Raw genomic sequence first — 12243 nt, forward strand, 5'->3', positions numbered from 1 at the left:
CTGCTGACTTGCTGATTCACGCTCCACTTAGAGGCGGGAAAATGTTGTAAGCCACAGGCTGCAAGTGCTTCTCTGGGGCCAAGTCACCCAGCTCCCTAGTCACCAGTCACCAGACTAGGGAGCTTGGGCCTTTGTCTGGGCTGCAGAAATGCAGCGAAAGGACAGGTAACGTGCTGCGAATACTTACATACCTGCTTTATTTTCTGCGCCGGCTACCACAGTCAACAGGACCCTAACACGTCTGAAGAAACTTCCCCCAATATTCAGATTTGGAGTTGATTTTTGTTTTTCAAAATCCAAAGCCCCTCTTTCCTTTCCTCCCTCCTTTCCTCCACCCAGGTTGCAGGCAAGAACCCCCCAGGAGACGGGCTTACCCAGGGTTGCGGTAGGGCTGCTCTTCCTGTTCCTTCAGCTCCATGTCCTTGTAAGTCGTTGGCCATCCTGGGAGACACTGCTTAGCACATAGTGCTTCCTTGGCTTTTCCTACTGCTTATCGCTTCGAAGTGTGTGCAAACACCCCTGTGTTGCTTTGCTGATAGCTTCTTACTTTAAAGCGCCATTAGACTCTCACATTTGGTTTTCCTCCCCATTGGAAACTTTAGATCATCACCTTAAAAGAAAATCCAGTTTCCCTTATCATAAATTAATACAATGAGAACATAATGTTTAAAATTCCAGCTAGACACTGTGGCTTGCTGAAGGCATCACACTCCAGGCCTGTCTTTTCCTTATTGAAAAGGGAAGAGCAGCAAATATGAGAGATGTCAAAACTGTATGAATGCCAGAGACTTTCTTCTGTATGTAATCAGTGAATTGAAAGAAAATGAAAACAGAAATAGCAATCTTACCATAAGATTAGTTTTATTTTTTAAATATTTTTATAATAATATTTTTTAGTTACGTTAGTCACCATACAGTACATCCATGAGATTTAATGTTATTTAATGCTGGGTCCGTGTGCTACCTTAAACCATCTTGCCCAGCAGCCCACACTTTGGGAAACCCGGCTTTAAGTAGGTGGGGTATGTGTGGGATTAAAAAAAAGGGAGAGGTAACAAGGAATTCTGCTTGATGGCAAGGCGAGAGCATGCATTTCCCCTCCACACCCACGTTGCTCACACCCTCTTTGAAGATCTTTTTATGCAGGGACCATTACAGAGGTAACTCACTTTAATAGTCAGCCCACGCCCGTACGTGGCACCACAAACGTGGTTTCTAGACCCTGCTCCTCTCTGGTCACCTTACCCCAAATATGTCCAGTTTGTGCCATAATCCAGGACTGGCCTTGATGTTGGAGGCTTTCCTCCCACAGAAAACACCAGGAGTACATTTTCACATGTTCTTCATTATAATCCTCCAGTAAGTCAGCCCAAGAGTCAGTTCAGGCTAACTGTAGAGTCTGTATTTTTATAGAGTCTATATTCTTATTTTATATTTTAAAGAGTCTGTATTCTTATCAATCCAGCTTTCTTTCTTGTGGAGTTAATTTTTTGAACCTGAATGAACTTTTCATATAACCCAATTCCACTACCTATTATTGTTATAGTCTCTCCAACCTGTCAGGAATTTCTTTCTTTCTTCCCCCCCCCCCCAGACTCTTAACTGTGGAGAACAACAGATGGTGACCAGAGGGGAGGTGGGTGGGGGAATGGGTGAGATGGGTGATGGGGATTAAGAGCACACTTACCTTGATGAGCACTGAGCAATATGCAGAATTGCTGAATCATTATATTGTACGCTGAAACCAATATAACACTGTATGCTAACTATACTGGAATTAAAATTAAAAAAAAAAAAAGTCCTGGGGTTAAAGGCATGCTGGACATCCCCTCCAGAGAGAAAGACAAACTATTACAGCTTTCACCAACCACAATGAAGATGGATGCCCAATGCCAGGTAGGTGTTTCTGGGATCTGGAGGCATCACGTTCTACAGCCAGTGATACCTTGATGGCCCATATCCAGAGTGAGGGGAACAGTGGCTGGATCTGAGAGCTGTAAAATAGGAAAGGGCTCTGCAGCAAGTCCCGACCGCAATGCCGGCAGCCCTCCCGTTTGACTCACACGGCTTAGTGGATAGTCTGGTGTTATCAGTGGTGGGAAAATATGCTGTGTGAAGTTTGTGGCAAGCCCTATAGAAAAAATCACAACATAGGTCTCTGAGGTTCAGGAACAAGGCCATGCCTTCTGGTAAAAAAAAAAAAAAAAAAAAAAAGATTCCCTGTCAGGAAATTCTTATACCCTGATTTTTTCCTTAAGAACATTCAGTTCTCCCTTCAAGCTTTATGTAATTTTTACATATTTATTTTATATATATACACATATAAATATACATGCACATTTATATATGACATTTTTATAGACCCTTTTTTTATATTTATAGCCAAGAACTTGAAAGGATAAGGTAACAGGTAAAGCCCTACCTCTAGAAGCTTCGTTAAGATTAATCAATACCCTGGGTCTGACCCTTCGCATATGTTTCTAACTCATGTTTATCTTGACTACTCACATATTATGAGAAAAGTTTCAATACTTTATATCTACAATGATCCCCTGATTTGAGGGAGAGAGAGGAAAGAAAAATAATATGATTGAGTTTTAGCATGACATAATTCCCAGGAGCCCATGTAGGCTCTCCTACTAATTGCTACTTCATTTCCTAAATATACATAAGCGATGTTGTTAGTGATTTGTTCCTGGACTTTGCTGACTAACATACCAAACTTCCTAGGAATCTCTGCTTTCCCTCTCTCTGGTTACTGGAGGAAGTGTATCTACCCACCATATTCTAACTTCTTTTCTTTGGGATTATTCAGTGATCAACGAACAAAGAGCTCAGTTACCCTGCAAGGTCTTTCTAAAGGGAGACTGTGATTCAGGGTCTGGGTACCAGGATTCATTTAAAGCAGCTGGGTGATCTCTTCTCAATCTTGACCTTCAGATTAATTTCCAAACAAAACACCTCCTCTACATTATTATATATACTTTTGAAGCTACAAAATCAGTAGATGCTCATTTTAACAAGTCAAACTGTAGACATACAGCTACCATGGCCCTGAGATAATCCATGTTAAGAGACACACTTCTCCATGCAGATACAAATACATACATACAAAGCTTTTTTAAAAAACAAAAATGAAATCATAGCACAACTATTGCTCTGTAATTTTCCTTTGTCGCTTAACAACATATCATGACTATCCCTCCCATTAGACATGGGTCTAATTTACTCACTGGATGTGTAATCATCCAGTATGGATCTGCCATAACTTAGTCAACCATTTTCTTTGTGATGGATATTGAGGTTGTTTCAACTACAGATGAGGCCACAATAGATATTTTTGTACACCTCTCTCATATACCGGTACCTCCATTTCTGTATGGTAGATTCCTGTGTGAGAATTGCTGCGTCAACAGATATATCCAAAGGTTAGTAATGCTGGATCACTTTCCAACAATGGCATACCAATTCACATACTCTCTGACAATGGTTCAAAGAAACTGTTTTCTTGCAATTACTTATCCAAGTATTTGTCTTCCTAAAATAAGTTACTCAAATCCCCAGATTTCTCCTCTGGAGTACCCAGGTGGTGTTCAACTGGTTCCAAGTTGGCCAACTCATACCCATCTGTGAAATCGGAATGACACTTTCTTTCAGAACTATAGGGGCCTGAGATTTCATTACCTTTTAAAAATGGCATTCATTCAGATGCAGTGGACTCTGAGCAGTGAAACCACTGGGAGGGAGGAGCTATAAAGAACTTTAAAAAAATAAAGGCTTATTTTTTTATGATTAAAAAATTCAACTCATCTAAAAAAAATTTTAGCCAATACAGAAAGTTAAGAAAGAGAAAGTGAAAAACTAAACTTCCTGAGCATTTAGTACGTGCCAGATACTGGTCTAATCCCTTTATATAAATTATCTCATTAATCCTCCCAGCAATTCCATGTACTACCTCATTTCACATATGAGGACACGGAGGGAGAGAGAAGTTGTGCAACTTGCCCGTGGTCATGCAGCTAGCAATGGGTGAAATCAGGATTCACACCAAGCCATGTGCCTCCAGAACCTGGGCTCTAACCACCGTGTAATACAGGTTAGCCTGCTCAAGTTGGTTTCTAGCACTTGCATCCAAATGTCTTATTGAAACAGAAACTTCCTCAGTCTGGCCCCACTCTGCCTAACTGAAATTACCTGCCATGTCCCCCAGTGTGCGGAAGCCAGCATCCCCCTAAAACATGCTGTGGACGAAGTCACCTCCATGCCCCTGCGCCTGCTGCCCCCACCATCCCCATCAGATTCTACCAGGCATTTAGGGTCCACTTTCAGGTCTATCTCTTCCAGGAAGGCTGGCCATCAATATGTCGTTTCAGTCAGGAGCTACGCTGCCTTGCAATGGTGGTCAGTACTTTACTGCATGTATGCCAGGCTTCTATGAAGAGATTGTAAGGTCCTTAAAGGCAGGGGCTGTGTTTTCTCTTTCTCTGTGTCCTCCACATTGTAAGCATGCAATAAAAGCTTCCTGGAATTAAAGACCGCTTTCTAATGATGTAAACGAAAGCAAAGAGAGATCAGGCTTAACTGATCTGAGAGGCTTAACTCCAACAAGGGGTTGGTGTCTTTCCATTAGTATCAGAATGGCCTTCATTTATTCATCTTGTTTTAAAATTTTGCTTGCCAGTGTTGCATTTTAACCTTTAAAAATTTCTACAGGAGTGGGATGCCTGGCAGCCTCAGTCGGTAGGCATGTGACTCTTGACCTTGGGGTTGTGAGTTCGAGCCCCACATTGGGTGTAGAAATTACTAAAAAATAAAATCTTTAAAAAAAAATCTCTACAGGAGGAAGCTCTGGGTGTATAAAAGGAATTATATTGAACCATAAATCTCATCAAATTGCTGAAATCTCACCCGGTCCTTGCTCTTCTTGTTCAGTGGTCCTAAGTGATCTTCTCAGAGAGACATACACTGCTGCCCCCAGCCTTAAACATACCTCTGACCTCACTCTTGGGCACTCTCAGGCCCTGAGTGACCATCACAGCCCCATCTTTACCCCAGAGAGGTTGGCTTCCTCCCCTCAGAGGGGACCTTGGAGGTGATGTAACCATCCCCATGCCTGAATTCTTCCATGCCCCAGGCCCTAAAATCCTCCCTATCCTCAGTATTCACCCTCTCATTTATGAAACCATAACTGTTCACTTTATGGGACCATTCAGTGTCCTGACAACAGCCCAAACTCAGCCCGTCCAAAATCAACTCAACATCACCCCCGAAGTTGTTCCTCCTTTCCTCAAGTAATAGCCACAACACCATCATCCAACATCCAGACTTGAAGCCTGAGTCATCTTTGGCTCAGAACACTATAATGCTCAAAAAAAAAAAAAAGTCATTATCCTCCTTTCTCCCTCCCAATACCTCATTTACACTTAGACACTATGTCTCTCAATTTCTTCAAAATGTGTCTGATAATTTGTCCCTTCCTCTCTGTTCTCTCAGACATGTGGTAAGGCCCTGGATTAGTCAATAAGCCACAGAGTGTCAGGGGAGGAAACCAGAGCCCAGAAAGATGGAGGGAATCGCCTGAGGTCAAACAGCCACTAGAGAAATAGCACAGCTGCTCTCCCGTTCGTATTGCCCTTCCAAACCTGGACGGCACTTCTGTTGGATTTTAGTAACTCAAAGTGACTCTTCATTACATGTGAAATGTGAGCTTGAGTAACTTTTTGGAGGTTAACGAGTGACGGTGTTTACTTGAAAGTGAACTCCTCCTGCTACTTCGAAGTTCTGGGTCTTTCCCATCTACCCAGGCCTGTGCCAGGGTAAACAGATTCTCTCTTGCAGTTACCAGCCCTCATGACCATACAACTTGAAACTCGGTCTGGACTTGAAACTCGGTCCACCCCAACCTCAAGATCATTCCTTTTCACTCTCAGCCCAGGGTGCATTTCAGAAGCTGCCCTTTGCTATATTTCTTCTCTGGAGAGCACAAGGAAATGGGCAAAACTGGAGACACGTGATCCCAAAACCAGAATGTTCATTTGTTCGTTCATTCATTCACTTATGAGGCAAACCTTTACTGTAAGCCTACTACGTGTCAGGCACTATTCTGATGGCAATCGTCTTAATAATAACTACAACATATCGAATGCTTAATATGTGCCAGGCATGGTTCTAAGTCTCATTAAACTCCCACAGAAACCTATGAGAGAGGTTGTTTTTTTATTGCCAGTTTACATATGAGCAAGCTGAGGTTCAGAGCAGTTAGGAAACCAGATAATGAAGGTGGCAGTGCTGAAATTCGAACCTGGGTAGTCTAGCTCCGGAACTTTGTTTTCTTAACCTCACACTATGTTGATAGGGTATCCTAACTCAACCAGTGTCTTCTTATGTCATCCCCATCTCCTTCTTGTTTTTTAAACGTAATTTCCTGGCAATGGCAAGGTGTCTGGCCATGTTGCATTAAAGTGGGTTTTACTGGGTCAGGTAGAGTAACACAGCATAAATAGGAGGGTTTAAAAAATATGTATGTATATTTGTGATGAAGAAATGGCAGATGTTCAAATAATCTGAGAGCTGGTGAAGGTGAAAAAGGAGAAGAGAAGTAGAAGGTATGTGGTGAATAGTGAAGGATCCGGTTACAAGAAACACAATTCAGGGAAAAGAGAAGAAACCACATTAGAGAATTAGGAGTGACCAACATTCTCCTCTCACACACTTCAGGGAGGGACAGACAAGCAGTCTGAGCTGTCCACAGGCAGGAGATGGGGGACAGCAGGCCTGAGCTTCTCAGCAGGGCCTGGAGAAACCAAACAGAAAGGATACTTCCTCAATCACACCTGAGTCAAAGACAAAGTGTCCTAGCTTGAATGGGGGCAGAAGCAAAAGAACACTGGAAAGTGGAACTAGAAGTTTCTAAAATCCTCATCTGACCTCATCTGATGTTGAAATGTTTAGCAGCTGAGTTTAACAAAAATCTAGCAATTACCAACTAAATGCTAGGCACATGGCACTGTGTAAGGTGCTGGGACCAGGGCAATAAGTCAGAATCTGCCTAGCCTTCAAGCGCCTGGAGAGGAAGTCTGGAGGGAGATGAAAGCTGAGGGAGGTGGTCCCAGAGGACTCTGAGAGTCCTGGAGGGGAAAGATTAATACTGACAGAGGTGGGGCAGATGACAGGGACCGTGTGGGAGGGGAGGGAACGTTTGTACTAGCCTTGACAGATGAATAGGATTCAGAGCAGTGGGTTGGTTGGGTACAGGGCAATTCAGGCCATTGAGCAACCGTCAGTTGGCAGTCGACAGTTGCCAATCACGTGCTGTGCAGAAGAGGACTCTTGGTAAGGATCACGTAAGAGAAGTGAACCAAAAGTGAAATAAAATCCCGTGATCTCCAGGGAAATTTCTGAGTGGGAGACATGTGTCAGTGTATGAATTCCATGACAACTAGAAGTGAAACCTCTGAGGGCATTGTTCACATTTTTCAGTCAAGATTTGTAGGGGAGTCTACAGGAAACCTGGGTGTCAAGAATATATAGGGAAGAAGACGCAGAACCTCTAAGATGGACTTGACTCCTCTCCCAAGCAATTCTCCCCAGGGTATCTCTCAGGAGTCTGCCTCTCTGTTGCCATCGTCATTCTGTATTCTGGCCCTTGGTACCTCCCAACCTCACTGACCATTTTAAAGGCCAACACTGTTCTCCTGGCTTTGCATTCTCAAGTTTCTCAGAAGGTGAATGTTTATGAAATAACTATACTCTGCCCTGCTCTGTGATATGCACTCAATGCAACTTCCCTCAGCACTGCTCTGGGATGCACCATTTTCCTGCTCATTTCCCATTGCCTTCTGATTAGAGCTCAGATTCCACAGCTAGTCACTAAGAGTCATTGGTTCTCTTCTCCAGCCATGCTTTTCTTGTACCTTCCAGCCTTGGGTCTTTGACTCATGTATTCTTTCCCCTAGATTGCTTCTGCCTTGCCTAGCTCTGTCTTTGAAGGCACAGCTCAAAGTCAGCTTCATCATGACCCCTTCCTGATTCCAGAAATAGGAAGTGGTATCTTCTGCTGAACTTCTATATGTCACATAGTGGTTTCAACTGCTCATGTAATGTTTTCCACAATGGACTGACATAGTGCTTATTTGTATATACGTCAGGGATCCAGCTACATCTTAAACTATTTATGGGTCACAAGAAGCCTATTTACACAGGGACTGAGGAGTCTTCTGGGAAAAGATTAATCCTCAGAGGAGTCAGGCCTTGGTGGGGAGGGGACAGGGTGCCTATGATTCATGTCTCTCCTTTGCTAGATAGAGCTCAAGTTCCTTCAGGACAGATACCATGAATGATTCACTTATTGAAGTATGTGGTGTCCAGCATAGTGTTTGACAAGTGGATATTTAATAAGTTTTCATGAGATAAAAGAATATTTACTATCTTCTCCTCAGAGCAAATCTGACTATATGTCAGACTTTATTGCTGAAAATATTAAGCTATACCCCAAAGATTTTCTTTTCACATGTGTAGACCTCTAGTGTGGGGTTAGTGTAGGAGGTTCACAAATCTGTGTCATGTCAAGAATTTTCCATAGACTGAGTAAATACGATGCTTTGTACCTACATGTCATGCTAGATTTCAAGTACATAAAACCGTTGTGCTGAATTTTACATACCCACAAATTTATCTAAAAACTGTATAGGAATCCAGATATCTTTTGCCATTACATACACCATTAGATAACAAAAGCACAACTTCTACCAGGTAAGGTCTGTTCCTTTTAAAAACAAAGACAGGGTGCCTGGGTGGCTCAGTCGGGTTAAACGACTGGGTCTTGATTTTGGCTCATGATCTCGGGGTCCTGAGATCGAGCCCTGCATCAGGCTCCACAATCAGCATAGAGTCTGCTTGTCTCTGTCCCTCCATTCCTCCTCTCACACACTCACTCTCTCTCTTTCAAATAAATAAATTAAATCTTAAAAAAAAAAAAAACCATAGACACACACATTAAAAGAAGTTCCCATCCTGTGAAGCCGCTGATATATACCACATGTATGTACAATAGCTCTGCTTAGGCAGTCCTCTAGCTTGAGGGGCGGCACCATATCCCAGGTAACATTGAGTCTCAATTTACAATGTATGAGCTTTTTTGTTGTTTGTTTATTGCTTCATTTATTCTCCACAGTAGCCCTCAAGGATTGACAGGAGAGCCATTGAATTTCTCAAAATAGCAGGGGAGAAATATACTGTGAATTATAGAGGGAAGAGATAGAAATCAAACAAGAAAAGAAATACACAATGTGATTTCAGAAAAAAAAAAACGATAAAAGAACGTAAAAACTATATGGAACACACTGAACAGTTCTATCAAGCACATAATTTGAATCCCGGAAGGAGAGGAAGGAGAAAAGGAGAAATTAGGACTCTGAAGAAAGTCCAAGCAGGACAAGGGGACAGAAGGTGATGGTGGGGTAAGTGGGTATCGTAGGTGGGATGGTGACAGGGGCTGGAACGGAATGGCCAGGAGAAGTCACCCAAGAGAAGTTATGAGGGAAAAGCATTTCAGGGAGAAAAAGTAAGTAAAGGCCCTAATACAGAAAAAGAAGCTAGGTATGCCTGACGGGCACCCAAAAGAACAGTGTGGCTGAAACATGATATAGAAGAATGAGATCAGAAGGTAATATGGCTGAGGGATGGGCAGGTAGGGCTTTGTGGCTTATACATGGCCAGAAGGATAGGACTCACCAATCATGACTTTCGCTTCCCCACATTTCCCAATCTTTTCAATCAACAGAGCACAAAGTTGATTATTAAGTGGGCCCATGTGACTACCTTTAGTCAGTGGACTCTGGGCAGAAGTGATTTGTATCCTTCCTGAGCCACAGAATCAAAAAGCTAGCACCAGAATGTCAAACTGTTTCTTTCTTCTGGTGACAGAGCCAGAAGGTCAAAATAGATTTAATCACCAAGTTGCAACATCATGATGGCTATGCTTATGAGTCATGCAGACTCTCAGTAGACTTTAAGAGAGAAATAAACCTTTGTGCTATTAAGTCATAATAAACTGATTCTAATATCACATGGTAAGAAGTTTGGATTTTATTCTAAGTATAACTGGAAGGCATTTGAAATTTTGAGCAAGACAGTGATGAGATCAAAAACATGTTTAAAAGATCACTTTGCTGTGTATACAATAGATTATGGGGAGGAGAAAAGGGAGAAATCAAGGGACCTGTTGTAAGTCTACTGAAGTTAATCTAGGTATGAAATAAAGGTAGCTTGAAATTAGTGGTGGCAGAAAGGTGGTGAATTGCATTCAGGATACATTTTGAAGATAGAGCTAAGATGGATGGAAAGACTCCAAGATTTTAGGCATGGGCAACTGAGTGGATAGTAGGAGGTAAAGTAGGTGAGGTAGTACTCAAGAGCTATAAAGCCGTTTGGTTTAAAGATCTCCTTCAAAGAATAGGAAAGAAGAGAGAGAATACTTCCTAACTCCTCTTACAAAGTTGCATAACCCTGATATCAAACCTGACAATGCTATTACAAAATACATAGATGTAAAATTCCTAAAAAAATATTTGCAAACTAAGTTCAGAAATAGGTAAAGAGGAAAATACAACATAATATAATTGGATTTGCTCTGGGATGCAAAGTTATTTTAATATTCACATATCTACTAATGTAATTCATTAACAGAAGGGAGAAAAATAATCTCAATAAACGCAGAAAATCATTTAATGCAATTCAATACTCATCCATGATTTAAAAAAAAAAACCCTCAGCAAATTAGGAATAGAACTTCTTTAATCTGATAAAAACCTAATAACATACATCATACTTAATGATAAAATATTGGAAACATTTTCCTTAAGGTCAGGTATGAGAGAAGGATGTCTTCCTTATCCCTTCTACTCGTCCCTGTACTGGAGGTCCTACCCAGTGCACCAAGGCATCAAAAGAAAAAGGAGGAGAAAGAGGTGGAGGAGGGGGAAAGTATAAGTTAGGAAGGAAAAAATAAAACCATCATTATTTACAGATGATGTATTTGAATCTATGGAAAATCCTGAAGACTCTATGGATTAATGATTAGAGTTGATAAGTTATGTAAACATTTGATTTATGACAAAGGGGACACTGGACAGTAGTGGGGATAGAATAATTATTTCAGTAAATAGTGCTCAGTCTATTGGATATCCACTGGAAAATAAAGAATTTAATCCTTACTTCATCCCATACACAAAAATCAAATCAGGTTGATTGTAGATCTAACTGTGAAATGTAAAACAATAAAACACCGAGAGGGTAATATAGAAGAATATCATCAGGGGAGGAAAAGATTTCTTAAACATGACACAGAAAGGACTACTGATAGAGGAAAAGATTGATAAATTTTTATATTGAAATTAAGAACATATGTTCGGGGGTGCCTGGGTGGCTCAGTTGGTTAAGTGTCTGGTGATTTTGGTTCAGGTCATGATCTCATGGGTTGTGGGATTGAACCCCGCATTGGGCTCCATGCTCAGTGGGGAGTCTGCTTGAGATTCTCCCCCTCTGTCCCTCCTCCCACTCATGCTCTCTCTCTCAAATAAATAAATGAATAAAACTAAAAAAAAAAAAGAACATGTTCATCAAAAGACATGATTTAAAGAAAAAAGAGAAGATTCACAAAGTGGGAGAATATATTTGAATATATATAAGCAATGAAGGATTTTTAACTTGAATATTTAAAGAATTCTTTTAAATCAATAAGCAAAAGCATACAAACAAATAGAGAAATGGGCAAGAATAAGAACAGACACTTCACAATAGAGGATATCGATATGGCTAATAAAAACATGAAAAAGTACTCAACCTTATTACTCTTCAGGGAAATGAAAATTAAAACCACAGCAATATGCTGCTGCCTATATCCAAATGGCTAAAACATTTTTTTTAAATGACAATGTCAACAATTGGGAGGATGAGAAACAACTAGAACTCTCACATACTGCTGGTAGAAATCTTAATTGGTACAATCACTTAGGGAACTGTTTGGCAGTATTTACTGTAGTTGAACATACATGTACCCAGTACCTGAGCAATTTCAGTCCTAGGTACATGCCACAGAAATGTACACGTGTACCAAGAAAGGCGTTCAAGAGTGCTTACATCAGTACTATTCATAATCACCCCAAGCTAGAAACAACCCAAATGCCCATCAGCAGTAGAATGGATAAATAAATTACAGTATATTCATTCAACAAAGAATTGCAA

Source organism: Ailuropoda melanoleuca, chromosome 1 (genome assembly GCF_002007445.2).
Source record: "Ailuropoda melanoleuca isolate Jingjing chromosome 1, ASM200744v2, whole genome shotgun sequence".
Classification (NCBI taxonomy): Eukaryota; Metazoa; Chordata; class Mammalia; order Carnivora; family Ursidae; genus Ailuropoda; species Ailuropoda melanoleuca.